The 25023-nt window shown below is 46.7% G+C and overlaps 1 long non-coding RNA gene across 1 annotated transcript in view; it reads left to right on the top strand.

The window, feature by feature from the left end:
* LOC146805792 (uncharacterized) overlaps nt 1-23012 on the top strand; it is a 31007-nt gene extending 7995 nt beyond the window's left edge. Inside the window, exon 2 of the long non-coding RNA XR_014967512.1 lies at nt 22365-23012. This is a non-coding gene — a long non-coding RNA (uncharacterized LOC146805792). The remainder of the gene's footprint in view (nt 1-22364) is intronic.
* The last annotated feature ends 2011 nt before the right edge of the window (nt 23013-25023 follow it).

The raw sequence follows: 25023 nt of genomic DNA, 5'->3' as shown, positions 1-25023 counted from the left end.
CTGCTGCTGAAACAGATAGTTAAGAGAAACTGACTATCCTCATGCAATGGTATAGATAAGAAGGCTTGGCACAAATCAATGACAGAGAACCACTGAGCCTTACAATAAATCTGAAACAAAATCACATCTGAATTCAGTACCACAGGACAACATGGAGCAACAATAGAATGTACCCTTCTCAAAAACTGCACCATGTGGTACTTGCCATTGGGATTCTGCAAACCCATAATTGTTGAGTTACATGGACTCCCCATAATCTCTTTCAGAATGCCTTGTTCAATCATTGAGTCAATCACAGGAGTAATCCCAACAATAGTCTCAGGGGCCAGATTGCATTGTGGGGTTCTCCGGTACTCTGCATTGAGCTTCACCATAATGTGGACTGGTTCAGCACCTTTGATAAGTCTGATGTCTTTACCTCAAAAGTCCCAAACTCCAGGTAACAATGTGTCTCTCAACTCTGCAGGCAAATCATCTTTTGTCAGCACAGGGTACATTCCGATTTCTGATCTCTGTCTGATAAGTTTAAAGGCAATGCCGTTATCATGGGTTTGAAACTAAATCCTGTTTGGGGTACTGTAAAAAGATCTCATCCAAGCAGATTTGCAGGACTCGAATCCAACACCACAAATGGGTGATTGTCCTCAAAGGACCCAATTTTGACAGGTACCGCTTCTGAAGCCAGGCTAGTCATTTGTTTATTTTCAACTCCCAAAACTTGGATTCTTTGTCCCAACAGGGGTAGGTTTGGATCCTCTGCTGTTCTCACAGTAGAGTGGGTAGCACCAGTGTCAACAAGGAATGAGACAGAATTCTCATTTGCCTTACCATCCACATACAGACCACTCTGGTCTACCTCTAAGGTTGCACCAAGTATGCAATCCTCCTCCCCTCTCATGCCCATCATTGTGACAAGTCTGAGGTGAAAGCATCACCTGCATGAATTATGGAGTAATGTTGAGACGTACCCTGATACACAAAAGGATTGGTATTCCATTGGAGATCTTATTCTCATTGTATATCTGGACATTTGCATTCTGTTGTGGCATTGAGGCTTGTGGAACCTGCGTTTTTTGATCCTAACAAAGGGAATTATGTGGACTTCAGTTATAGTGAGGTCAACAGGTGCCTTATCAGTTTCAGTCATTATTTTATTGACTTGAATGAAGCAATGTTCTTCAGGCCCTTTGGTATACCAAGAAATACTAAATTATATATGCAATATCCAGTTTTGATGTGCTCTGTTTTGGGTTGTGTGAGAAATTGGGCTGCTGGTTGTGGGATGAGGTGTTGAAACCTTACCAAAGCAGAAGCCACAATCCTTGTCAGGATGAAGTCACACGAAAACTCTAAATTATCCTGTACTCAACCCTCTGGTAGCTTTGCACAGTGCAGTCAGGCTTACATTAGAGGCAATGCGTAAAGGGTATATACATCACTTCAAATAGTACTAAAAGGATACCCAACACAGAAAAATCCCATACCAATTCAGGAATATTGAGTAAATAATAACAAATAATTTAACACCACAACAACATAAATCCAATCAGTAAAACCGGAGCTATGACATTTTTAAGATTTGAGGGAAAATAACAGCAAAAAGCTCAAAGCGCCACTCACGGCTTTCTTGTCATGCGAGAACTGGAGAAAGTCATGTTCTCTGTCTAGCAGAAAGAGTCCCGTATACAGTGGAGGGGGCTGCGTGAAGCGTCTGGAGAGTCGTTGCTGTGGCGTGAAAATCCTGTTTTCATAGTGGGCTTTGGGCCAGAGCTCTACAATGGTGCTCCCCGCGAGCGGTTGAAGCTGCAGCGCAAAGGGCAGGTTGACTGAACATCATGTTGGCACGCAGTGCAAGCAAAAAGGGTTTTAGCATCACGGCCCGTTTCCAACCATGAAGAGCACAAAAATGTCAATTCAGCTCCACTAAGGCCACACCAAGGGTCCAGGACGTGATGTAAGGGGAACCACTTTGGGGTCAGGGGATTGTTCTAACTGGATCTGGGTGCTGGTGGTTGGCAGCCTGTTATGTCCCAGTGGCTCTGATCAGAAGGCCAGCCAACTAGCCCTTGGAGTTCAACTGATGCAGGCCCAGTCCTTCTCACCCAGGCAAGAGGGCACAAGGCAGCAGGTCAGCACAGGAGGGTAGCAATCCTTCAGAGCCCCAGTTCAGCAGAGTGGCAGTTCCTTCCACAGAACATTAGTCCTTCTTCTGCAGAGTGCACAAGTCCCGAAGTGTACTGTTCACAGGTCCAGAAGTGTACTCAAGAATTGATGTCTGATGTCCAATATTTATATCTGGTACCTCCTTTGAAATGGGAGAAGCTTCTAGAGGATCCCCTTTGAAGTGCACAGGTTTCCTGCCTCCCCTGTCCTGGCTCCAGAATAACTACAGTGGGTATGCAGCCCTTTATGTGAAGGCAAGACACAACCTATTTAGGTGTAAGTGGGGTCAGTGCCTAACTCCACCCTCCCATCCTGCCATTGATGGCCCACCCAGGCACACCTAAGTTCTCAACCAACTGCCAACTGTACACAGTCATGTGACCCTGCGACAGGCTGCAGGCACTAAATAGCTAAGGCAGAAAAATGCCAACTTTCTAAAAGTTTTTAAAAAACGGGGGATAAGCCTTTACCTCACCTTCTTCATAGGCATTCACAATTTCGCTTTATGGCCAAACACATTACTTTTTATTTGTACCGGTATTTTGCCTGTGTGCAAGGCTTTATGGGTGAGACAGGCAGTTTTGAAGGCGCAGCGTGCTTCGATGGATAGCCATTTTAGGGCCTGTATTGCAGGGGTGATGTGGTCGTGTTTCTTGGTACCTGAGACCATTCTTGCTGCTGCGTTTAGGGTGGCTCTCATGGGGACTGTGTGTGTTTTTGCTGTCCCGGTTAGTGTGGCATTACCATAGTCAAGTCTGGACAGAACTAGAGATTGGGTTGCAGTTTTTAGGTCATTGGGGGGGCATGAAAGGTTTGATTTTGTTGAGGAGTTTTGGGTTGTAGAGGGCGCCTTTTGCTGTGGATTTGATGTGAGAGCTCATGTTGAGGCTTGGGTCTAGAGATATCCTTAGTGATTTGACTGAGTTTGCTAGTGTAAGTTTGCAGTTTAGGAGTCAAGGTTGTTTATCCAATCTTGGATCTGAGGGAGTTGTTTATGATTGGAGCAGACAAGAATTTCGTTTTTTCTTGGTTGAGTTTGAGGTGGTTGAGAGTTAGTCAATTTTCTACTTTTGAAAGAGTGGAGTTGAGGCGGAGGATGTCATTGAGGGAGGAGCTCTCGAGGTACAGCTAAGTGTCGTCAGCATAGAGGTGGTAGGCGATGCTTGCTTGTTTTATAATGGCAGTGAGCAGTTCCATGTAAATGTTGAAGAGTGTGGGGGAGAGGACTGATCCTTGAGGGATACCTCGAGTTGAGGAGGAGGTGTCGGACATTGAGTTTTTGATTTTTATGAGTTGGGAGCGGTTATGTAGAAATGAGGAGAACCATTTTAGGACATTGCCATCTGCTCCGACAAGTTTTTGTAGGGCGGTTTCTGTGCTGCATCCCTTCCTGAACCCGGATTGGTATGAGTCAAATAGGTTGTTAGATTCCAGGTGTTGGTTCAGTTGGGAGAGAACACATTTCTCCAGGATTTTGGCAAGGAAAGGAAGGTTGGTGATGGGCCTAAAGTTTTTGAGGTCATTTGGGTCAGCATCCGTTTTTTTTTAGAGGAGGGGTGACTTGGCCTCGTTTGAGGCAGTCGGGCATCAGTCCGTTGTTTAGTGAGCTGTTGATAATCTTTGTCCACAGTGGAGTTAGGGTAAGGTTGAGGTTCTTAGCTAAGGAGGCGGGTAGAGAGTCTGCTTAATGGTTGGAGGGTTTGGAGTTGGCAATCACATTAGAAATGTCCTCTTCGGAGAGAGGATTGAAGTCTTTCCACCGCTTGGGAGGGGTTGGGGAACTAGGGTGAGGGGTGACTTTAGGGGTCGACAGAGGAGCGGTCTCGGCTTCCGGGAGCATGTTGTGAGCTGGGGATGGGTGAGGTTTCATTAGGGGTGAGGATTTGCCGTGTTGGGATTGAGGGTGGTGGTCTAGGGAGAGCTCAATATTGGAGATTTTGTCATTGAAGAATTTGGCCAGGTTGTTACACTGAAGTTTGGAGGCAGGGGGGTTAGCTTTGGTGGGCTTGGAGGTCTGTTTCTGGATGATGTTGAAAAGTTCTTTGGGGCGTTTTTTGGCTTTGTCTAGTGCGTTCCGGAAGAAGGAGGCTTTCTCCTTGTTATGTGTGTTTTGTAGTTACTGCGTTCTTTCCTGAGTTGGGAGAGGTTGAGTGTGGTTGGGTTCCCTCTCCAGAGTCTCTCAGCGGCTCTTACTTTTCTTTGTTCGGAATTGAGGTCATTATTGAACCAGGCTCGGGAGGGGATGTCTCTGACTCTTTTAGGTTTTAGGGGGGCTAGTTGGTCAAGGGCAGTTGTCATTGTCCTGTTGTACAGTGTAGTGAGCTCAACATAGGTGATACTGAGACCATGTCCGCAAATTTTCAGGATTGGATTTTAAAGGCAGCCAATCAAGTGGCACCTGAAAAACATTATCGCCCCAATAGAGCTACGCCATCTGCCCAATGGTACACAGAAGAACTGTGTCTCCAACGCCAATACTGTAGAAACCTTGAAAGACGCTGGAGAAAAAATTACAGTCCCTCTGCTAAGCGAGAGTATAAGAGCGCTCTAGCTATTTACAAAAAAGCCATTAACACCCAAAAAAATCTTTTTTATACTGGCCAAATTGAACAAGCACATAATTCATCTAGGATGCTTTTTCAAGTAGTGAACTCTCTCTCTAGTCCAAAGGGACCTATAATTGACAACTCGCAGGAATTGTGTGACTCATTAGCCACATTTTTTAAAGCCAAGATAACGGATATTTATTCTACTTTTTCCAAGGAACAGTTAGGAAAAACTGACGTTACATCCATCATTCAACCAATACCCAGCAACTCCTTTTTTGATCAATTTCAGCCAGCTACTGAAGACCAGATCAGTTCGCTTATCTGTAAGATCAAATCAGGTTCTCCACTTGACCCTTGCCCTCCTACAATAATGAATAAATTACAGAATATTATTACACAGCCGCTAACGGAAATATGTAACACCATATTTAAATCCGGTGCCTACCCAGAGAGTTGGAAGAAGGCCATTGTCAAACCGTTAATTAAAAAACCCTCCTTGGATCCCACCATTTCGTCCAACTATAGGCCCATTGCTTGCCTCCCTTTTACGTCTAAAATCATAGAGGCCATTATGAATAAACAGCTCTCAGAGTTTATTGAACACCATAAACTCTTAGATGACACTCAGTTCGGGTTCCGGAGGGAACACGGAACTGAGACAGCACTAATAAAAGCCTCGGACGAAATCAGAGAGATTATGGACTTAGGAGGAGCTGCGGTTCTCATTTTATTGGACCTATCGGCGGCTTTTGACACGGTCGACCATACCATCTTGGTCGACCGTGTTGCAACCTTTGGGATCAATCATTTGGCCAAAGACCTTATAGCCTCTTTTTTATCTAACCGCAGACAGGCAGTAAAGCTGGGCGATTACTGTTCACCCACTACTGAATTACCTTGTGGGGTCCCTCAAGGATCCTCGCTAAGTCCCACACTTTTTAACATTTATGTTTCGGACTTGGCGAGGGTCATTAAATCATATGGGATGCGTTTAACCACCTACGCTGACGATACCCAGCTCGTGCTGGCGGTACACAAGAATGGCCCTGTGGTAGCAGCTGGGTTTCAGGAGGGTTTACTGGGTGTACAGTCATGGATGCACAGTAACTGCCTGAAACTTAATGCGGAGAAAACTGAGGTTATGACCTTTGGCACAATCCATCCAGAATGGTCTCACATATGGTGGCCTAGTCAGATGGGCCCGCCTCCAATACCAGCAACCAAGGTCAGAAATCTGGGAGTGATCTTTGATAACAAGTTATCCTTTGGACATCATGTTAACAAGGTTGTTTCGGCTACCTTCTTTGTATTGAAGAAAATAAAAAAACTCTTGCCGTACTTACCAGTCTCTGCAGGAAAAACGCTAGTTACCACACTAGCTTTCTCAAAGTTAGATTATGGGAATGCTCTTTTCCTTGGCACACACAAATACATCTTAAATAAGCTTCAGTCCGTCCAAAACATGGCAGCACGGATCCTGCTTAACATCCCTAGGCGACATTCCATTTCTGCAGCCATACGCCATCTTCACTGGCTAAGGGTTGAGAGCAGGATTAAATTTAAGGCCCTTTGTATAGCCTATAAGGCCATTCATCAAAAAGGACCTAAGTTTTTAAAAGAGGCTTTTCAGGTGTATATCCCTAAAAAAAATCTAAGATCATCAGCTAGCCATCTTTTGACTGTCCCCCGCACAAGAACGGTCACCTGGGGTGACAGGAGATTTTTGGTAGCAACGCCTGTGCTCTGGAATTTACTTCCTTCGCACATTAAAACTGCATCCACTCTTATTAACTTTCGCAAATTATTAAAGACCTGGCTTTTTAATCAATGAGAATGCGGTCTGATCTGTGCTGTTACTTTGAGTATCTCGCTGCGCCTAGACACCTTAGGGTATTAGTTTGCGCACAAAAAATCTCATAAATAAATAAATTATGGTTTCTTGAAGGGCAGGGAGGGGGATGTCTTTGAAATTTCGGATCCAGTGGTGGGTGATTTGAGTTTTGATTGGTGGAGCTACTGTTTGATTGATGCTGAATATAATGATGTGGTGGTCTGACCAGTCGATTGGGAGAATGTTATTTATGGTTATAGTTTCGCTTTTGGCTATGATAGAGTCTAAGGTAGAGCCCCTGTTGTTGGCTTGACCCTTGCAGTGTTGGGTGAGCTCATTTGTGAGAAGGAGTTCATTTAGGGACTGTATAACAGTGTCCTTTTCATTGTTCCAAGGGAGGTTGAAGTCACCCAGGATGATGTTGTCGGAGTTTGCTAGGGAGCACTGAGTTAGTAGGTCCGAGATTTGATCACTGAAAGCAGGAGAATTTCCTGGGGGGTGGTAGATGAGATGGCACTTTGTTACTTTTTTGTTTAGGCATGTTATGTTGGTGTTGAGGTATTCAAAGGTTGAGAAGGAGTGTGTTCTGAGTTCAACTAAATTGATGTTGTTCTTATGGATGATGGCAATGCCGCCACCGCGTAGGTCTATTCTGTCTTTTTTAATGATGGAGAAGCCAGGGGGGGTTAGGAGGTCAAGGAGCGGGTATGATGTTTCATTGAGCCAGGTTTCGGTGAGGAATGCGATGTCAGTGTTGTTACTCAGTATGGCATCAGCCAGCTCTATTGCGTGCTTAGCTGCGGATCTGCAGTTTATAAGCTTGCAGTTTACCATGTCGCTGTTGGCCTAGGTTGGTTGTTGTCGCTACCTATTCCGGTGATTACTTGGATGTTGGAAGGGGGGGCTTGGGTTTCTCTGGGGTCATAGGTTTTAGCGAGTGTCATTGCCTCTCTCAGAGACATAACAGGGATCGTTCTTTTTGGTCTGAGGGATTGGGTGTTGCGAGGGGAGAAGCGCCAGCTGGGCTTCTGGAGATTAGGCTGTTGAGGTGGCTCATTAGTGTTTAAGAGGGAGGGGAGTATTAAGTGTTTTTTGGGGAAGGAGGGCGCAGTGGTGTTGAGAAGGATTTTGTTGATGGCCTGGGTGATAGTGTTGGATTGGCTGTGTAGTAGGTACAGGTTTTCAGTTATGGTTGAGAGGTGAGTCGGGGTCATAGGTAAGAGGGAGTTGAGTTGTTTTTCTATGGGTGTGAGGTGCTCAGTTATTACCTCCATTGTCTCCGGGGTATGGGGAGGAGTGGGTTTGGGTGGCATATCTGACTGAGGCTGTTGGTTGCAACAGGGGCTTTGAGGGTTGTTAAGGTAAGGGGGAGGGGAGGGGTTAGGTGGCAGGTTAGGTTGAGGGTGTAGGTTGGGACACGCGGGTCTGGGGTTGGGAGGGTTAGGGGAAGTGGAGAGGCATGTGTCTTCCGATAGGCGGTGGTTGGGGGGGATTGTGTAGGGTGTTTCTCGATAGAGCTGGTGTGGTTTTGTCTGAGGGTTGGGTGTAGGTTAGGCGGGTGCTCGAGTTAGTGTGAGTAGGGGGATTGGGGAGGATGTTTTGAGAGGGCTGAGGGAGTGGGGCAGGGAGCTGGTTCTTTGGGTGGGAGGTGTGGTTGGGGGGATGGGAGTGGGGGATAGAGGGCAATCTGGCTTGGGCTAGGGCGGCAAGTCTGCGGAGCTATGTAGTTGAGGGCTTGGGGTAGGATTTGCATCCGGTCTTTCTTGGGTTGAGGTCTGGGGGTCGAGGTCGGGAGGGGTGGGGCAGTTGGGTGGGGTCAGGATGGAATTTCGAAGCTTGGGGAAGGTGAGTTCAAATTGGTGTAGGTTGAAGTCGTTGGCTTGAACCATGACTTTGCCATTTCTGTATAATGTTATGGTGGCGTTAATTGTGAATGGGGAAGACTTGGAGATAGTTAGTCTTTGGCCGTGGGGGATATTTGTGGTTTTGGTAACTCGCAGGTGGTTGGCTAGGCTATTTTTCCATTTGGTTTGGTGGGTGGTGTAGAAGATAAGGTCTGTTTTAGTCTTGCCTTTAGAGGAGTTGTGGTAGAGGTCGGCTATGAGTGTCTCAGGGTGTCGCTTGAGTAGACCATGTTTGAAGATTTTGGTGGCGTTAGCTGAGAGGTTGGGTGGGTAGATGATGAAGAAGGAGTGGGGGCCGTGGAGTTTCAGGTTGGAGAGAGGTCGGGGTGGGGGTTGATGGGGTGGTCTGGTGAGGATTTCGGTTGGTTGGCATCTTTCTGATTGAGGGGTAGGGGGAAACTGGGGATAGACAGGAGGGTTTCGGGATAGGTTAGTGGGATGGGAATGTCAGGGGTAAGCTGTGCCTTGTTGCGCTCTGCATTGTCTGGAGAGGTAGGTGCCGGTGGGAAGGGGGGTGGAGCCGTATGGAGATTGATTATGGAGGGAGTAGGCTTGGAGATTTCTACTAGATTTTATGAAGAGAAGTGCCAGATGACTGGGGACAGGGAGGGGAGCACCCGGAAGCAGCCTGCAATGTCTCAAATGAGGGGAAAGTAGGAATTATTCGCAGGGTGGCCTAATTACCGCTGCTGTGGGCGGTGTGAGGGGGCACTATAGCGCACTATAGCGCCGTTGTCGTTGGACCTAGGGGTGTGGACGAGTTGCAACAGATGATGCCTTGCCTCTCTTAAAATTGCTCAACAGTATGGCCAAAGAAAATTAAAATCACTTCCAATAGATATTATGCCATCCTAGTGTACAGTGGGAGTTATTTGGTCTCCTTCAGCTGAGTAGATTGGGAGGGTATTTGGTCGAATGCCCATGTCAAGATGGCCACTGCTGAGGCTCGGCCAGTCCTCTTTTTATTATTACTTTGAGGCTCTTCGATCAGTCCTCTTTCAGTTTCTGCGTGGAGTTGAGCAGGACAGGGACAGACAAAGGAAAATGGCCACGTATTTCAACCTATTCTGTATATTCCTCATAGGAGGCTCACATATGCCGAGAGAGTCAGTAGAGGCTTCACTCAGGTCCATCCCAATGTGTGTCTGTGTGTGGGACAATGTAGACATTGAATGAATGTGGAATGCAGGCACAGCTCCCTCAGGTTTCAATCCTACGCAGCAAAGCAGTTCAGGGCGCGCTGTGATGCTCCATGACTCACCCAGTGGTTGCGGGGACGGGGCACTCAAAACGCGGCTCAGTACCTTCTCATTTTTCAGCGTCCATGGCATTCGGAGCCCGGGGCGCTTTGGGAAGCTTCCTGGTTCAGGCAGTCATCGTCACCGCCGGGCACCATTTTAAAGTCAGCCGCCCGACTTCAGGAGCTCTTTGTCGTCTCTCCTAATGAAAGTTATTGTCGTGTCTCTTTTTTTTTTTTCGTGATCAGACTTCTGGAGTAGACGGGCAGTGGGCGCCACACGCTCCGGTTATTTTCAGACTCCCGCTGGAATTCGATGCACATGCGGAGAGATGAGCAGCGGACCCCCCAGTCTTGCCTGCTGCGTGCGCGATGTTCCTTCCTGCACCGTGGATGGTGTTCAGGGATCCGAGATTTGTAGTCCGAGGGGAGTGAAGGGATTGACCGCCGGGCCCGCTACCACAGCACTGCACGGGGCGAGTGTCAATCACAGCGCCTGGTGTCCGCCATTTCTTTATCAGTCAATATCTCTTTCCTTCCCAGCTATCACCTACACTTTCCACACTGGACCACAGCGTCACGTCCCCACCATGCTCCGACATCGATGGAGCGGATTGTGGAGCCCCGGGTGCGTAGTGATGGACAGGAAGCTTGCCGCACTGGTGTCCTGGCAGTCCAGGCAGTGTAGCTGTGTACCTTGGTCGTCGCAAAGATCTGTTGTACTAAATCTGGGTTTAAAATTTGTTCCAAATAGACCAACAGATTATACAAGACTCAAACTGGAGGCAATAGTTTTCTTTGCAAGTAATGAACCAATAGCGAACAAGGAAGTGACAGGTTTTAGAAATAAATCCAAATTCATTCCCACTCAAAATATTCCCAAACAAATCTATGCATTTGAACAAACGGTCCTATCGTCCATCAATAAACTAGAAAAGACAAAGCGATATGTTCACAGAAACATTAGTTCAAAACAACAAGCAGCGATACAAAATCTTAGATCAGATACCTCGGTGGTCATCAAACAGGCCGATAAGGTGGGTGCAGTAGTAATCTGGCCTAGAGAGATGTACCTTAATGAAGGAAGAAGCCAGATAAATAATCGAAATTGGCATCAACCGGTCAATGAAGACCCAGTCCAGTCTGTAAAAGACACAATCTCTAAAATATTACAACTAGGAGTTGAAGGAGGATTCTTGGGACCTAAAGAACTTGACTTTCTAACAAAAAAGTTTCCAAAAACACCAATACTGTACTTCGTGCCAAAAAATCATAAAAACCTGGAGGAGCCCCCAGGGAGACCGATAGTCTTGGGTTGCAACTCTATTCTAGGGCCAATTTCAAAATATGTAGATTTCTTTCTAAAGCCTTTTCTCAAAGAAGTACAGTCATATCTGCGAGACACTACAGATTTCATCACAAAAATAGAGGGTACACCATTTGATGAACAGACACAAATGATGGTGATGCTAGACGTCACATCACTTTACACACAGATACCTCAAGATGAGGTGCTGGAAGTGATGGAACTGTATCTAGAGAGCAGGGAGCGACCCCATAGGGTCCCGACTACATTCATCCTACAACTAGCAGAGGTGGCCCTTAAAAAGAATTATTTTAGATTTGAAGATCAATTCTTTGTTCAAGTAAAAGGCACCGCCATGGGATGTCCTTATGCTCCAGAAAATTGAAAATAACAATCCCTTTAGAGCTAAAATACTACAATTGCTGCGATACATCGACGATATCTGGCTCCTGTGGCAGGGGAGTCAGGTAGAGCATGAGTCGTTCCACGAATGGCTTAATGCCCGACACGAAGACATAACGTTTTCTGTTCAATCTAGCAAAACCAAGATGACTTTTCTAGATTTTGAGATTACCCCAGTAGCAAATCAATTGATAACATCTCTCTATAGAAAAGAGACGTATGAAAACACCATTTTACACCACAGAAGTGCTCACCCAGAAGCCTTAAAGAAAATCTCCCGTATGGGCTGCTATTAGGAATCAGGAGAAATTGCACTCCGAAAATTGACTTTGAAGAACACGCTTCACTTTTTGTAATGACATCACATGACCAAAAGGGGTTATACAAAAAAGTTGCTGAAGCATTCTATTAAACGAGCTAGGTTTACACCTCGAGAAAGCTTGCTTCAAATTAAAGAGAAAAAAAACCTTGACAAATTAGTATGCGTGTCAACATGTGGTCCTGATACAAATAAGTTCAGGCAAATCATACTGAAAAACTGGCACCTCCTTGAAAACCTTGAATGTCCTTTTCTCAAACCTCTGTTTGCTATGAAAAAGAATCCGACTATAGGACAACAAATAGTGCGCGCAGACATTTCTCTACCCAAACAGAAAAGCGACCTATTATCGCAATGGAACCTAAATCCAATTGAAGGCCATCACAAATGTGGCAATTGCGTGGCTTGTAACACCACTATAGAAGGCACAGAATACTACCATAATAGCATTAAATGGAAACATTCAGAATTCACTAATTGAAAAACCAAGAATGCAGTCTATGCCATAATGTGTCCCGGTATGAAAATCTATATAGGAAAGACGAACCAACAGGTAAACACCCGAATTACGCAGCATAAATCAAGAATAAAAAAGAAGGTAGTTACTGCCCCAATCTTTGAGCATTTTATTGAGAAGTCCCATGGAGAGAATGATTTTAAATGGACAATTCTAGCAGTAATTAATTCATCAAAACGTCCAATTGACATCGGAAGTGCTCTACTCTAAAAAGAAACGTACCTATTTTAACATATAACAGTGCCATGACAGGCCTTAACAGTATTACGGAATTGTCAAAAACCTAAAATTACTTGACCCATAATGCAAAATACTGAGTTACCAAATGAATACTGCCTGATTGGCTAACAGATCTGAAACCACATCCCCCAGAATTCTTGACAAAACCATATTAGCAGAAGCCTTCAAACAAAATGACCGCCGTTTGTGAAGGTATCCGTGAAGGCGACAAAAGATGCAATTGAACTACATGGCTTAATGAGGTAAACTTAATACGAAAAGCAATGTAAAACATTGCCAAGACAGCTAAGGCCAGATTCAGAATAGATAATCGTGCTTCTGAACATTATTTCAGAAAACGTGAGCGAAACATCGCTGACGCGGTAAAAAGAGTGGCACTCATCGCGAACTCTGACAACAAAGGTATGCATTCGAATCATTGTAACCGCTAATGGAGATACAATGTTTTTTGTTTTTTTTTTGTCCTCAAACGCCACCAAGGTTCTATATGTATGATCAATAGGTTAACAAGCGATATGCTACCTCAGTACATACCAACTGGAAGGGACAGAACATGGAGCGAGGACCTCGTCCCATAGCAATAATGCTTGACATACCTACGATCAGCATAGCGCAACCCTTCAAAGGATTTTGAAAATCCGCCAGAATACTGAAGAAAGTATCAAGGCAATGCTTATACCCAGAAATGGGACAGATGGCTCAATCATTGGACCTGGGGAAAAAAAAAAAAAAAAAAAACCCAGTCTCTCAATGATCCCATTTCAAAAGGCGCCAAAAAGATCTTTTATCAGGATTCCCTATTCTGGCCAAGTCCAGCTTGGAGACTTGCAAGGCAGAAGCGAACCATTCATTGACAGAAGGAGGTGAAGGGTCCTTCCACTTCTTGCATATCTCCCTTCTAGCGAGAAGTATAGCAAAGAAGACTAACTTTTTCGCCAATGTGGAGAACCCTCTAAAATTCCAAAGATCACTAACTGGGGATCTAATATTATATTGAATATGGAGATACAATGTTGCAAACGAATATGCAATAAACAGGCTCTATCCCCCCATAGAAAACAACCGCCGCCACTGAATAATCCAACGACACGTCGGCCCGGTTAAAGAACACTTCAAATGCAGATACACAAAAATGCAGAATTATTGAAGTCGAGAATTTTATCACAATACAAGGTACTACAATAAACCCACATGTTTTGTAGGCCGCCGCATAAAGCAGTAGAAAGAAAAGGAAGAAGACTAAAAGGTAGGAAACGCCAAAAATGCATGAGAGTCCGTTCAAACAAGGCATTCTAAATCGATATTCTTGACAGGTTTTTCTGTTTTTTAACAGAAATCCCCTCAAACAAAATACAGCTCATCTTGCAGTTGCTCAAGAAACTGATGGGAAGATAATTACTACTTCTCAGGTATAATTGACAACAAAACGAGATAATGTAAAATAAAGGAAAGGAGCTCCCAAAACAATTTTAATTTTAATTGTTATGTTTTACATCCATTACAGAAAATACCAACGTTGCCACAATTCAAAAGCCCTGACGAGAATCCTGGAATTCAACGCCCAGGATTCGAAACGCGTCGGCACATGATCAAAACTCAGAGGAATGACGAAAAAAAAAAGTAAAAAGGTATAAATAAAATACCGGTACAAACAAAAAGTAATGTGTTTGACCAGAAAGCGAAATTGTGAATGCTTATGAAGAAGGTGAGGTAAAGGTGTATCCCCCCTTTTTTTAAAACAATAGTACGGCGCTGCCTAAACCTTGTACCTTGGGCCTAACTCCCCTTTTATCAAAACTTTCTAAAAGTGGCATTTTAAAAATAGTAACCAAAAATCCAACTTCATCTTCCAAAATTCCGAAATCACCAAAGATGATTTCAGATTTGAAAGTTACAGCTTATTACATTGTAATAAATGTTATCATACAGGTGAGGTAGGCGGCCTTGCAATAGTGAAAAACAAATGTAAGATTTTTCCACTACCAGTACATGCAAAACCTGAAAGTACATTTCCAGCTTTTTAATATACACAGCACCTTGCCCTCTGGCCTGTTCAGGGCCAATCCTTGGGGTGAAATATATATTAACAAGCATTGGAAATACAATTGGTCTCGCATGTGTTTGATTTCGAGCTTTTGGCATTGTAAATGGCAATGTCTTTTACCCATGTGTTATGGATGTATTAGGTGGTGTGTAGTGGAATTATGCAGATGGGATTGGCTTTATTAGTTGTGGAGCAGCATGAAGCATAAGGAAGGAGTGTAAGGAGGAGAAGAGCAGCATGTGGCCCAAAGAAGTAAAGTGAGAAGAGCAGCGTGAGGCATAAGGATGGAGACTGAGGAGAAGAGCAGCGTGAGGCACAAGGAAGGAGACTGAGGAGAAGAGCAGCGTGAGGCACAAGGAAGGAGAATGAAAAGAGCAGTGCGAGGCACAAGGAAGGAGAGTGAGAAGAGAAGCTTGAGGCATTAGGAGCGAGAGTGAGGAGAAGAGCAGCATGACGTACAAGGAAGGAGAATGACAAGAGCAACGTGAGGCACAAGGAAGGAGGGTGAGGAGAAGAGCAGCTTGAGGCACAAGGAAGGAAAGTGAAAAGAGCAGCATGAGGCACAAGGAAGGAGAGTGAGGAGAAGAGCAGTGTGAGGCACAATGAAACAGAATGAGAAGAGCAGCATGAGGCAGAAAGAAGGAGAGTAAGGAGGAGAGCAGTGTGAGGCACAAGGACGTCGAGTGATAAAAAGAGCAGCATGAGGCACAAGGAAGGAGAGTGAGGAGATGAGCAGCAGCATGAGGCATAAGTAAGGAGAGTTAGACAAGAATGGCATGAGGCACTAGGATCGTGGGTGAGGAGAAGAGCAGCATGACGCATAAGGAAGGAGAGTGAGGAGGAGAGCACCATGAAGCACAAGCAAGGAGAGGGAGGAGAAGAGCAACATGAGACACAAGCTAGGAGAGTGAGGAGGAGAAGAGTAGCATGATACACAAGGAAGGAGAGCGAGGAGGAGAAGAGCAGAGTGAGGCACAAGGAAGGAGAGCGAGGATGAGGAGAGCAGAGCGAGGCATAAGAAAGGAGAAGGACGAGAAGAGCAGCATGAGGCACAAGGAAGGAGAGTGAGGAGGAGAAGAGCAGAGTGAGGCACAAGGAAGGAGATTGTGGAGGAGAAGAGCAGCGTGAGGCATAAGGAAGAAGACTGAGAAGAGCAGCGTGAGGCATAAGGAAGGAGAGTTAAGAGGAAAAATGAAGTGTGAAGCACAAGGAAGCAGTGTGAGGAGTAGAAGTACAGCATGAGGCACAAGGACAGTGATGAGGAGAGCAGTGTGAGGCACAAGGAAGGAGAGTGAGAAAAAGAACAGCATGAGGCACATGGAAGGAAATTGAGGAGAATAGCAGCGTGAGGCACATGTTATGTTATGTTATGTTATGTTATATAGCATTTCTATAGCGCACGGCTACTCCGACAGAGTGTCCCGGCGCTTTTCACTTGCAGCTCGGCGAGAATAACATAACTACATGGAAACAAAACAGAAAAAGTCAGAAGAAAAGAAACCTAAAGATTAAAAAGCCAGGTCTTAAGGCTCTTCCTAAACAGAAGCAAATTAGACGTGCTGCGTAGAACCAGAGGCAGCGAGTTCCAAAGCTGGGGGGCTTTCAAACTAAAAGAACGCCCCCCAATACGGGCTTTCCTTACACGTGGCACCAAGGCCAGGTATAAAGCTTCTGATCGTAAAGAGCGGGCTGGGCGATAAAAAGTCAACCTCCGCTGCAGGTACTTTGCCCCTGTGCCAAACAGAGCTTTATGCATAAGGGTCAAGGTTTTAAACATGATCCGTTTCCGGATAGGCAACCAATGCAGTGCCTGCAACAGCCCAGAAGCCCCCATTCGCCTATGGAGCCCAAAAATAGCGCGAGCCGCAGCATTCTGCGCCACCTGCAGGCGCTGGACCAAGTAGTCCCAGAAAGAGGGCGTTGGCATGGTCCAGTCTAGAGCCTATTAGAGCCTGAACAGTGATCCGCCTGTGCTCCTCAGCGAGCAATGGTAGAAATTTGCGGAGCATCTTCAAAATGCCAAAACAGGTGCCGACCAAACCAAGGATATGTGATCTTAACGTAAGCTTGTTGTCCAGCTTAACTCCCAGGTTTTTGGCGACCAAAGAAGACTGAGCAGGGGGACACATATCCATAGGCCACCAGACCTGCCATTCAGGGTCGGCGGTGCATCCGAAGAACAGGACCTCTGACTTGCTGGAGTTGGCCTTGAGGCTGTTCCGCTGGAACCAGTCAAAGACCATCCCCAGACAACCCCGAATGCACTCTCCATCGAATGCCTGATCTTTCCCGCAAGTGAAGAGCAGTTGAGTGTCATCTGCATAGGATACAGTCTGGGCCCCAAAAGCCTCCACCAACGCCGCCAGAGGGGCCATAAAGATATTGAAAAGAGTCGGGCTCAACACAGATCCCTGTGGAACTCCGACTCCCAATGGCGGCATCTCTGCGGTGCTTTGGGAAACCCAGACTGTTTGGCGGCGGCCCTCGAGAAAAGATGTAAACCATTTAAACACCGTCCCCCTAAGACCGATGTCATAAAGCCTGGCGAGAAGCGCCTCATGGGGGACGGTGTCAAAGGCCGCCGACAGGTCTAGCATGACAAGCATGGCCTTGCCGCCTACATCCAGCGTCTCCCGGATGACCTCCGAGACTTCCAGCAGTGCCGTCTCAGTACTTAAACTGGGACGGAACCCAGATTGTGATGGATGCAGGAGATGGTTGGTTTCTAAGAAACCAGACAGGATGCCATGGACATGCTTCTCCGTGATCTTAGCTAGGGCCGGGAGAAGGGAGATTGGCCTATAGTTGGCCAACACCTCGGCATCTAGTCCAGGCTTCTTCAGGAGGGGGATCACCATCGCCCTCTTCCAGGCGCATGGGACCCTTCCCTCCCTCAAGGAGGCATTAAGGAGAGGATTAACCAATGGGTTCACCACCGATGCTACCCTGGCCAAGAATTTGGCCGGGCAGGGGTCCAATGGCGAACCAGATTTAAGGTTGGTTAGCAGCATCAGGGAAGCTTCATTGGAGATAGCAGGGAACTCCTCCAGCACAACAGCTGCATGGACGATAAGACAGGTCCCACCCCAATGCTGCACCCCCCCTCACCAGACCTCTCAGGAAAGGAGGCCTTGATCTTCTCAGTGAAGAAGCTAGCAAGATCACAGAACCATGTGTCAGATGACGCTGGAAGGGGCACGTTGGATCTCAGGGTCGTGAACTCCCTCACCACAGTGAAGATCTCCTTACAGGAGTTCTTAGACGCCTCTATCCTCCTGGCCAGGTATTCCTTCTTCGCACACAAGATGTCACGATGGTACACTTTCACTGCCGCCCTATAGGCTAGTTTAGCCTCCCCGTCATATTGGAAGCGCCAGGCACTCTCCGCAACCTTACACTGGCAGCGGGACAGGCGAAGCGCCTCTGTAAACCACGGCGCAGATAGTCGTTTGGTCGTGGACCGAGGGGCAACTGCAGGGGCAAGGCCGTTCAGCCTTTCTGCCAGCCAGAACTGCAGGGCCTCGGTGTCCCGCTCCAGATCGCCCGAGAGGGAACACGGATGGTCCACCAGCGCCTGCGCCAGCATCTCAGGCGTCACTTTGTGCAGTGCCCTTGAGACTGAACTAGGTTGTATAGGGGTATCGCTGTGTGGGAACACTACCTCCGGTATAGAAAACTTAATCAACCTGTGATCCGTCCATAGCACTGGCACAGTATCGATGTCAACAAGAGGAGTCGAAGAAAACACTTGGTCCAAAGTATGACCCCGCTCATGGGTGGAACCCGTAACAAAGGGTGCAAGACCCAGCGGAGACGTAATGTCCATCAATCTGAGTGCGTCTGAGTCGTCCTCCACATCCAGATGGAAATTAAAGTCACCCGCCAACAAGCAGTGCTGTGTGGACAGGGCCAGATCGGAAACGGCCGTCTGCAGGTCCTCGAAAAAGGAACCCACAGGACCTGGAGGCCTGTATACCAGTAGTCCTTTCAGTGCTTGGTGCGGGGACAATCTAAGCGAGAAAGCAAGAGCCTCAGAACCACAGAGAGGATTCAGGGGGCGAAGAGAGCAGGAGACACTCTTCTTCACCACCACCGCTACTCCCCCTCCCCTACCCTTGACCCTATCCTGCCGGAAAATGTTATAGGCCGGAGGGATGGCGGCGAAGATGTCCGGGTTAGACGCCTCACCCAACCAGGTTTCGGTCAGTAGGAGGCATAAAGGGATTTCCCTGACCAGCAGATCATAGATGTCCAAGGCATGACTGCCTAATGATCTGGTGTTAAGCAAAAGGCAAGAATGGATAGCACAAGCCTTATCTGGTCGGCGGGCGGCAACCGGAGCCCAAGTAGGCATCCAGCCACAACCCGGGCAACATCGTTTCCCCTTATAGCGTCCCGGGAATGTTATCCGACAAGAACGAGAGAAAATCCGTAAAGTATGAAGAGTGGATGAAGAATAACAGATCATCCTAGCGGGGCGCCAGGCCTGGCCAGAGTCTCCCGCCGCTCCGTCGCCACCGAGTCGCTGACGGGTGCAGACGGGCAGGACTCTGGCGAGACTCAGGCGTAGTGAAGGCGCGTCACCACTGTGCGTGACCGCTGCGCTGCGGAAATGATGTTATATAGGAGTGACAGGCGGAGTACTAGAGCGCTCACCTGGATGTTGAAGGAGCGTCCCAACCCGCTCCAAGATGGCGGCCAAAGTGCGCGCGGGAGCCCCGTGAGCCCGGACCCGCCGAAACAGCGGTGCGTGTTATGAAGATTTTATAGTGCAGGTAAGGGCCAGGGAAGGGAAACCCCGCAATAAGAACAAGGAAAAACGAAATTAGAATGAACCAAAATAGACAACAAGGAAGCTTAAAAACACTGTAAGCAGCCAACAAATGAGCGTGAGCGCGCTGCAAGCGCTAGATGCCCAGTAACGGTCACCTTTTCCAGGAGAATGAGGAGAAGAGCAGTATGAGGCACAAGGAAGGAGAGTGGGGAGGAAAAGAGCAGCATGAGGCACAAAGAAGGAGAATATGAGCTGCGTGAGGCATAAGGAAGGAGAGTGAGGAGGAGAGGAACAGCGTGAGGCACAAATAAGGACAGTGAGGAGAAGAGCAGCAGGAGGTAGGAGGAAAGAGAGCAATGAGAGAAATGCCGCATTGTACACTAGAAGTAGAGTAGGGAGTGTACAGTATAAGGCCAAGAAATCACAGTGAACAGCCACAGATGAACAGACCATATACTTGAGAAGGGGATAGAAGGAGTAACCATACAAATGGTGGTGGCAATTGTTACAGATAAGAACGAGAAAGGCTTAATATCATACAGCAGCACACTGGACCAGTGAACAGGGGAAGAGAGCAACGGAACACAAAAAAGAAGCTTGTTGGTGCTAAAAATGAGATACTAACTAAGGGAAGGGATTATCAAAGAGTGAGCAGAAGTTAGAAAAGGAGGATGTGGGAGGGGGTAAGTAAGAAAGTCAAAACTGTAGTAGAGCAGCCAGGACAACAGAAAAGGAACTGTTTGACTGTGTGTTGCACATATAAAGAACAGTGAAATGTGCAGGGAATACAGAAAGACATCCCTTTTAAAAGAAACATGGCTCTCAGGATTGATGCCTAGTAAACAAGTTAGTAAACACTTCTGCTGTCATAGGAGCATTGATAAAGAAATAATAGCCCAATACCAATGTTTACAGTGTAATCTAGTGTATAACTACATTATGCAGGTTGTTCATGATGTCTAAAAATATGAGTGCACAAAAGTCTTCAACAAAATAGATCATTAATGGTGTACGGTCTTGTGCATACGGTAATATTTATGGCTTAGTGTTAAGGCTGTAAAGTGTATGTCATGAAATCCTAGCAACTGGAGAAACAGTTGTAGAGGGGTGATGCGGGGCTCTTGGGCGTGATGTGCCTTTATCTCCTAATCGCCTTGTTAGGTAGCCACATGTCTACACATAGATGTATCGCTCCTGGCGGTCGCAAGTGGAATGGCACCATTCCATGGCATAGAGCAACCGGCCTGACCGATTATCGATGTGTAGTTTGACCTTTACGCCCTTCAGACAGCCAAGCCCTTTGAAGAGTCCAGGAAGCTCAGCCATGATCGCCTCCACATGTGACTGGTGGATTTGCCGTGTGAACATCACCAGGCCCAAGTCCTCGGCTGAGTGACATCCCAGCAACGTTCCCGTTCTGTCTTGCGTCACGTGGAATTTGGTTTGTGATGATATGCTTTCACAGGTCACTTACACCTCAATGACACCCTGCAGCGGGTTTGGCGTGTCACCTCCATACGTGAAGATCTTTGCTTTTGTGGCCATCAGCTTCGGTTGAGGGTTTAATCTTCGATAGTGTTCCATGTCCAGGAAGTTGACTGAGGCTCCTGTGTCTATGAGGGCCGTAATCTGGTCATCCCCGCTTTGTATCTGGCACATCGGTGAGGGTCGTCTCTTTTGATTTGCACGGCCAATGTACGAGATGACAAAGACATTGTCCTCCTCTTCATCATCCATTAACTGCATCTGCTGATATAGATTATCCACGTCCTCAGCGGCTCAGCCGCCCTTACCATCTGTCTGGGAGGCCCAATATTTCTTGTCTTTCCACTTGATGTGGACACTTTTGCTGCACTTATACACACCTTCGCGAAGTGTCCCAACTTTCTGCCCTTCAAACATGGCTTCCTGTATGCGGGGCAAGCCCTTGGTGGGTGATTGTCCATTCCACAGTTGCCACATCCTCGCCCTCCAGGGCGCACGTTGGTGGCCCCTCTTCCTCGTCCTGACCCTTTCTGAATGGTCTTCACTCTCTCTGCCTTGACTGTGACTGGGTGGGTCCTCCGGGGTCCCGCCGTTCTTTGTGCTAGCACCAACTCCATGTCCCCCGCTCGGGCATCTGCTAGCTAGTGGGACCTTCCCAGCACCAGAATATCATCCAGTGTGATTCCTGGCTGACGCAAAATCAATTTTCCGGTGTCTGACGACTTGCAGCCCTGAATCAGTTGAGCCCTGATTTCTAGTTGTTTGTCAATCCTGGTGCAGGAGCACGCCAGCTTGCGCAGCCTTGCGAAAAACATGTTGACCGATTCCTCCTCTTTCTGTTTTGCCTGTCTCAATTTGAAGTGCTCATAATCAGGGTTTACTTGTGGGTCAAAGTACCTGTCTAGGGTTCGTACTGCTTTCTCATAGTCATTCACATCCACAGTATCAGGTAAATCCTGGAACAGTTTGTATAATTCGTCACCACCCATGTGCAGCATCATGGACCGCTTGACTGCGCCATTGGTTTTGCGTGTTGTAAGAAAATAGTTTTCTAGTCATCCTACCCACTTCTGCCATCTTGGCACCGCTGTGGTTGGGTCCGCCAACTGGCTGAATGGGGGCAATGCTGCTAAGAAATGGGACAACATTTTTTTTTTTTGGGTTGGTTTTTGTGGTGATAATATATCACCAAAGGGGGGATTGCTGGAGCAGAGTTTTCTGTTGAAAATTTATTGAGATTTAAACTCCAGTTTTTGTTTATATGTCATAATTAAAATTACTGATAATTAATTATTAATTACTAATTTTGTTAAAGTTCTTGATTAATCAACATTACTAATGAAAGAATTACACGTGGGAATGCATTTATGTTGCCTAATTAATACGTGAACTAAGTTGGTGAGCAAATTAATTTAATATGTGTGGCTAAAGTGCTATTTGTTTCGTGTTTGCGCTTTTAAAATAATGTGCTTTAATGTTTTTTTTGTGTTACAGATGGCTAGGTAATTACATACACATAAGGGTATTAGTGGGAATTAACACTGTATAATCATTATGATGTGGTAACGTTGTTTTGTGTTTCTTTTAATTAAGATGGTCCGTTTTGGCCTAATCCAAGATGGCCGATATTTACAGCCTGCACTCGAGTGATTGAGATGTGATGAGAGGCCTCGCTGAATATGGTTGAAAACCACCTGACCATGGCCTCTGGCTGTATTAAAGGTTTCCGTGAGGACAGTAGCTCCAGGCTCGCTGCCAATTGCCCTTGGAGAAGAATAAAGCCACAATGAACTCTGATAAACTTGCGGTGGCTTCACTATGGTTCCGAGGAAAAGCATTCATGGATGTAACATTTTCTAGCTTGAGCTTCCTTCTTCCGTGTTTTTATTTTTGTGATTTTTGGGAGCGGAGATTTTCTAAAATGTTGCAAGTCAACATCCTTTCCTGCTCGCTCTGCTCAGCGGCTCAACGGACGTTTAGAGTTTGTTTGTTACTTTTATTCTGTTAGTTTCACTATAAATAATGTTAGACTAGAGAGGGTCTAAGGCCACTTCTTCCCGAACCTATGCTCGAGAGGATCGACGCTGATCGAGAGGACGGCGACTCGGGAGACTTTACTGAGAGACCTGTCCAGACCCATTTAGCTAGAATAGGTAACTATGAGAATTATGAGAATAATGATTTTGCTATCGATTGACTTACATTTGAACTAATTTAGATAAAAGATAGCCTTTGTTTGAATATCAGTGTCGGGTGGTTATTTCTTTGTCATTTATTGAGTTTCTGAATGTATTTCCTGTGTTTAAAATCATGACTCAAGACATATCTTTAAGGTCGCATTGACCTCGCATTAGATGCAGATTGGTTTAGGTTTCTCTCGTATATTCAGTGTGGATAGAGTAATAGAATGAATGTTAGTGTGATGGACCCTAGCGTATGATGAGTGTATGTGCGTGTGACTGTGGATTTACTCTGTCCGTGGAAGTAGGGAGAATTTATATGCTCCGATCTGCAGCAGTTTCCTGGTAGCAGAGGATGCTCATGGGTTTAATTTGTGAAGCATTGAGCATACAGCAGAAGCTACATTGTGCATACAGACCAGAGGCTTCTGGTGTTGTTGAACAGATGAATAGCACAATCAAAAACCGAATTGGTAAGATGTGTTTAGCCACTGGAATGAAATGGCCTGATGTGATGGGCCCTAGCGTATGATGAGTGTATGTGCGTGTGACTGTGGATTTACTCTGTCCGTGGAAGTAGGGAGAATTTATATGCTCCGATCTGCAGCACTTTCTCATAGTCATTCACATCCACAGTATCAGGTAAATCCTGGAACAGTTTGTATATTTCGTCACCAGCCATGTGCAGCATCATGGACCGCTTGACTGCGCCATTGGTTTTGCGTGTTGTAAGAAAATAGTTTTCTAGTCATCCTACCCACTTCTGCTATCTTGGCACCGCTGTGGTTGGGTCCGCCAACTGGCTGAATGGGGGCAATGCTGCTAACGTGTGGCGAGCGCCTTGCTCCACTGCACCTTCTCCTCCTCCTTTGGCCTGTACTGACATGTTGTCTGCTCCACATGCTGTTGTGTTCCTCCCTGGAATCTCTCACTTGGCCATGCACACTCCCACGTACTGACATAGCTTAAGTCCCTCATTCATGCTGCTCTCTCACACTCACTCGCTTTTGAGCACTGGTGCTCTTGGCTTGTTCTTCAAGAAACTGATATATTCTTTTCTGCAGAAGACTAGACATTCTGCCTCCTTTCCTCTTTTCTTTTCCTCATGACGACACCTTGCACTGTTACTTTAAATTCTTTGCCTTTCCAGCCATGTCTGCTGCCTCTTACACTGGCCCTACACCTCCTGCAGCGCACATCGTCTTAACACCATTTCCTTCGGGCCTTGGAACCACGTGGCAGGCCACGCATCGCCTCCTGCCCTCTGAAAGGCTCACACGCAGCACTGCAGTGTCCTCCACACGCCTTCCGCTACAACCGCCGGACCTGGGGGCACGAGTCTCACTCTCCCCTGCAAGCGCACACTCAGCACAGTACGCATGCTCAGCTCCTGCGGAGAAGTCTTCAGGAGGCCGAGTTGTCACAGCAGCCTGCTTCTTCACTTGCGACACTTCCTCACCGTCAACACGTCAGCGGCCACAGGACTGCTGTCTTTCACACAGCGACAACTTCGACCAGCAATTACACGCTACTTCCGCGCCGCAGATCATAGCAGTCTTGGTGCCCTGGCAATGCACGCGGTGCGCTCGCACCCCCCTCGTCACCAGTGTAGAAGGGTGATGCGGGGCTCTCGGGCGTCACCCATGTGGTGGGGCCTACAGTAATAAGGGCACTAGCAATAAGGGACACTACAAAGGCTACTCGGTGAGTGCAGTCAGCCACGAGCACTGGCTGCACGTTTATTTATACCTTCTGGTCTGCGCCCGGCCCAGAAGGTTGCCAGGGAATACATTGTCCTATAGCGGCCGGGTGGCTCACTACAACAGTTTCCAGTGATCGCACGGGTTGAAGCCTCTGCATCGTTATACGAGCATTTGTTTTTACTTTACTTGTTCTCTGTTTTCTTCCGACAGCACACTTAACATGTACTCTGCAGGTTGAAGTTTTCACCCCAGTGACGCTATCAAGGGTAGGAGCGTGAGTGAATGCAGCACTGGTTTAATAACAAAGCTGAAAATAAATGTAACCTGCAGCTTAAATCTCCAAGACCACGGAAATGTGCAGATGCTGAG

Source organism: Triturus cristatus, chromosome 8 (genome assembly GCF_964204655.1).
Source record: "Triturus cristatus chromosome 8, aTriCri1.1, whole genome shotgun sequence".
In the NCBI taxonomy this organism is placed as follows: domain Eukaryota; kingdom Metazoa; phylum Chordata; class Amphibia; order Caudata; family Salamandridae; genus Triturus; species Triturus cristatus.
This window is presented reverse-complemented; position numbering and strand designations above follow the sequence as displayed.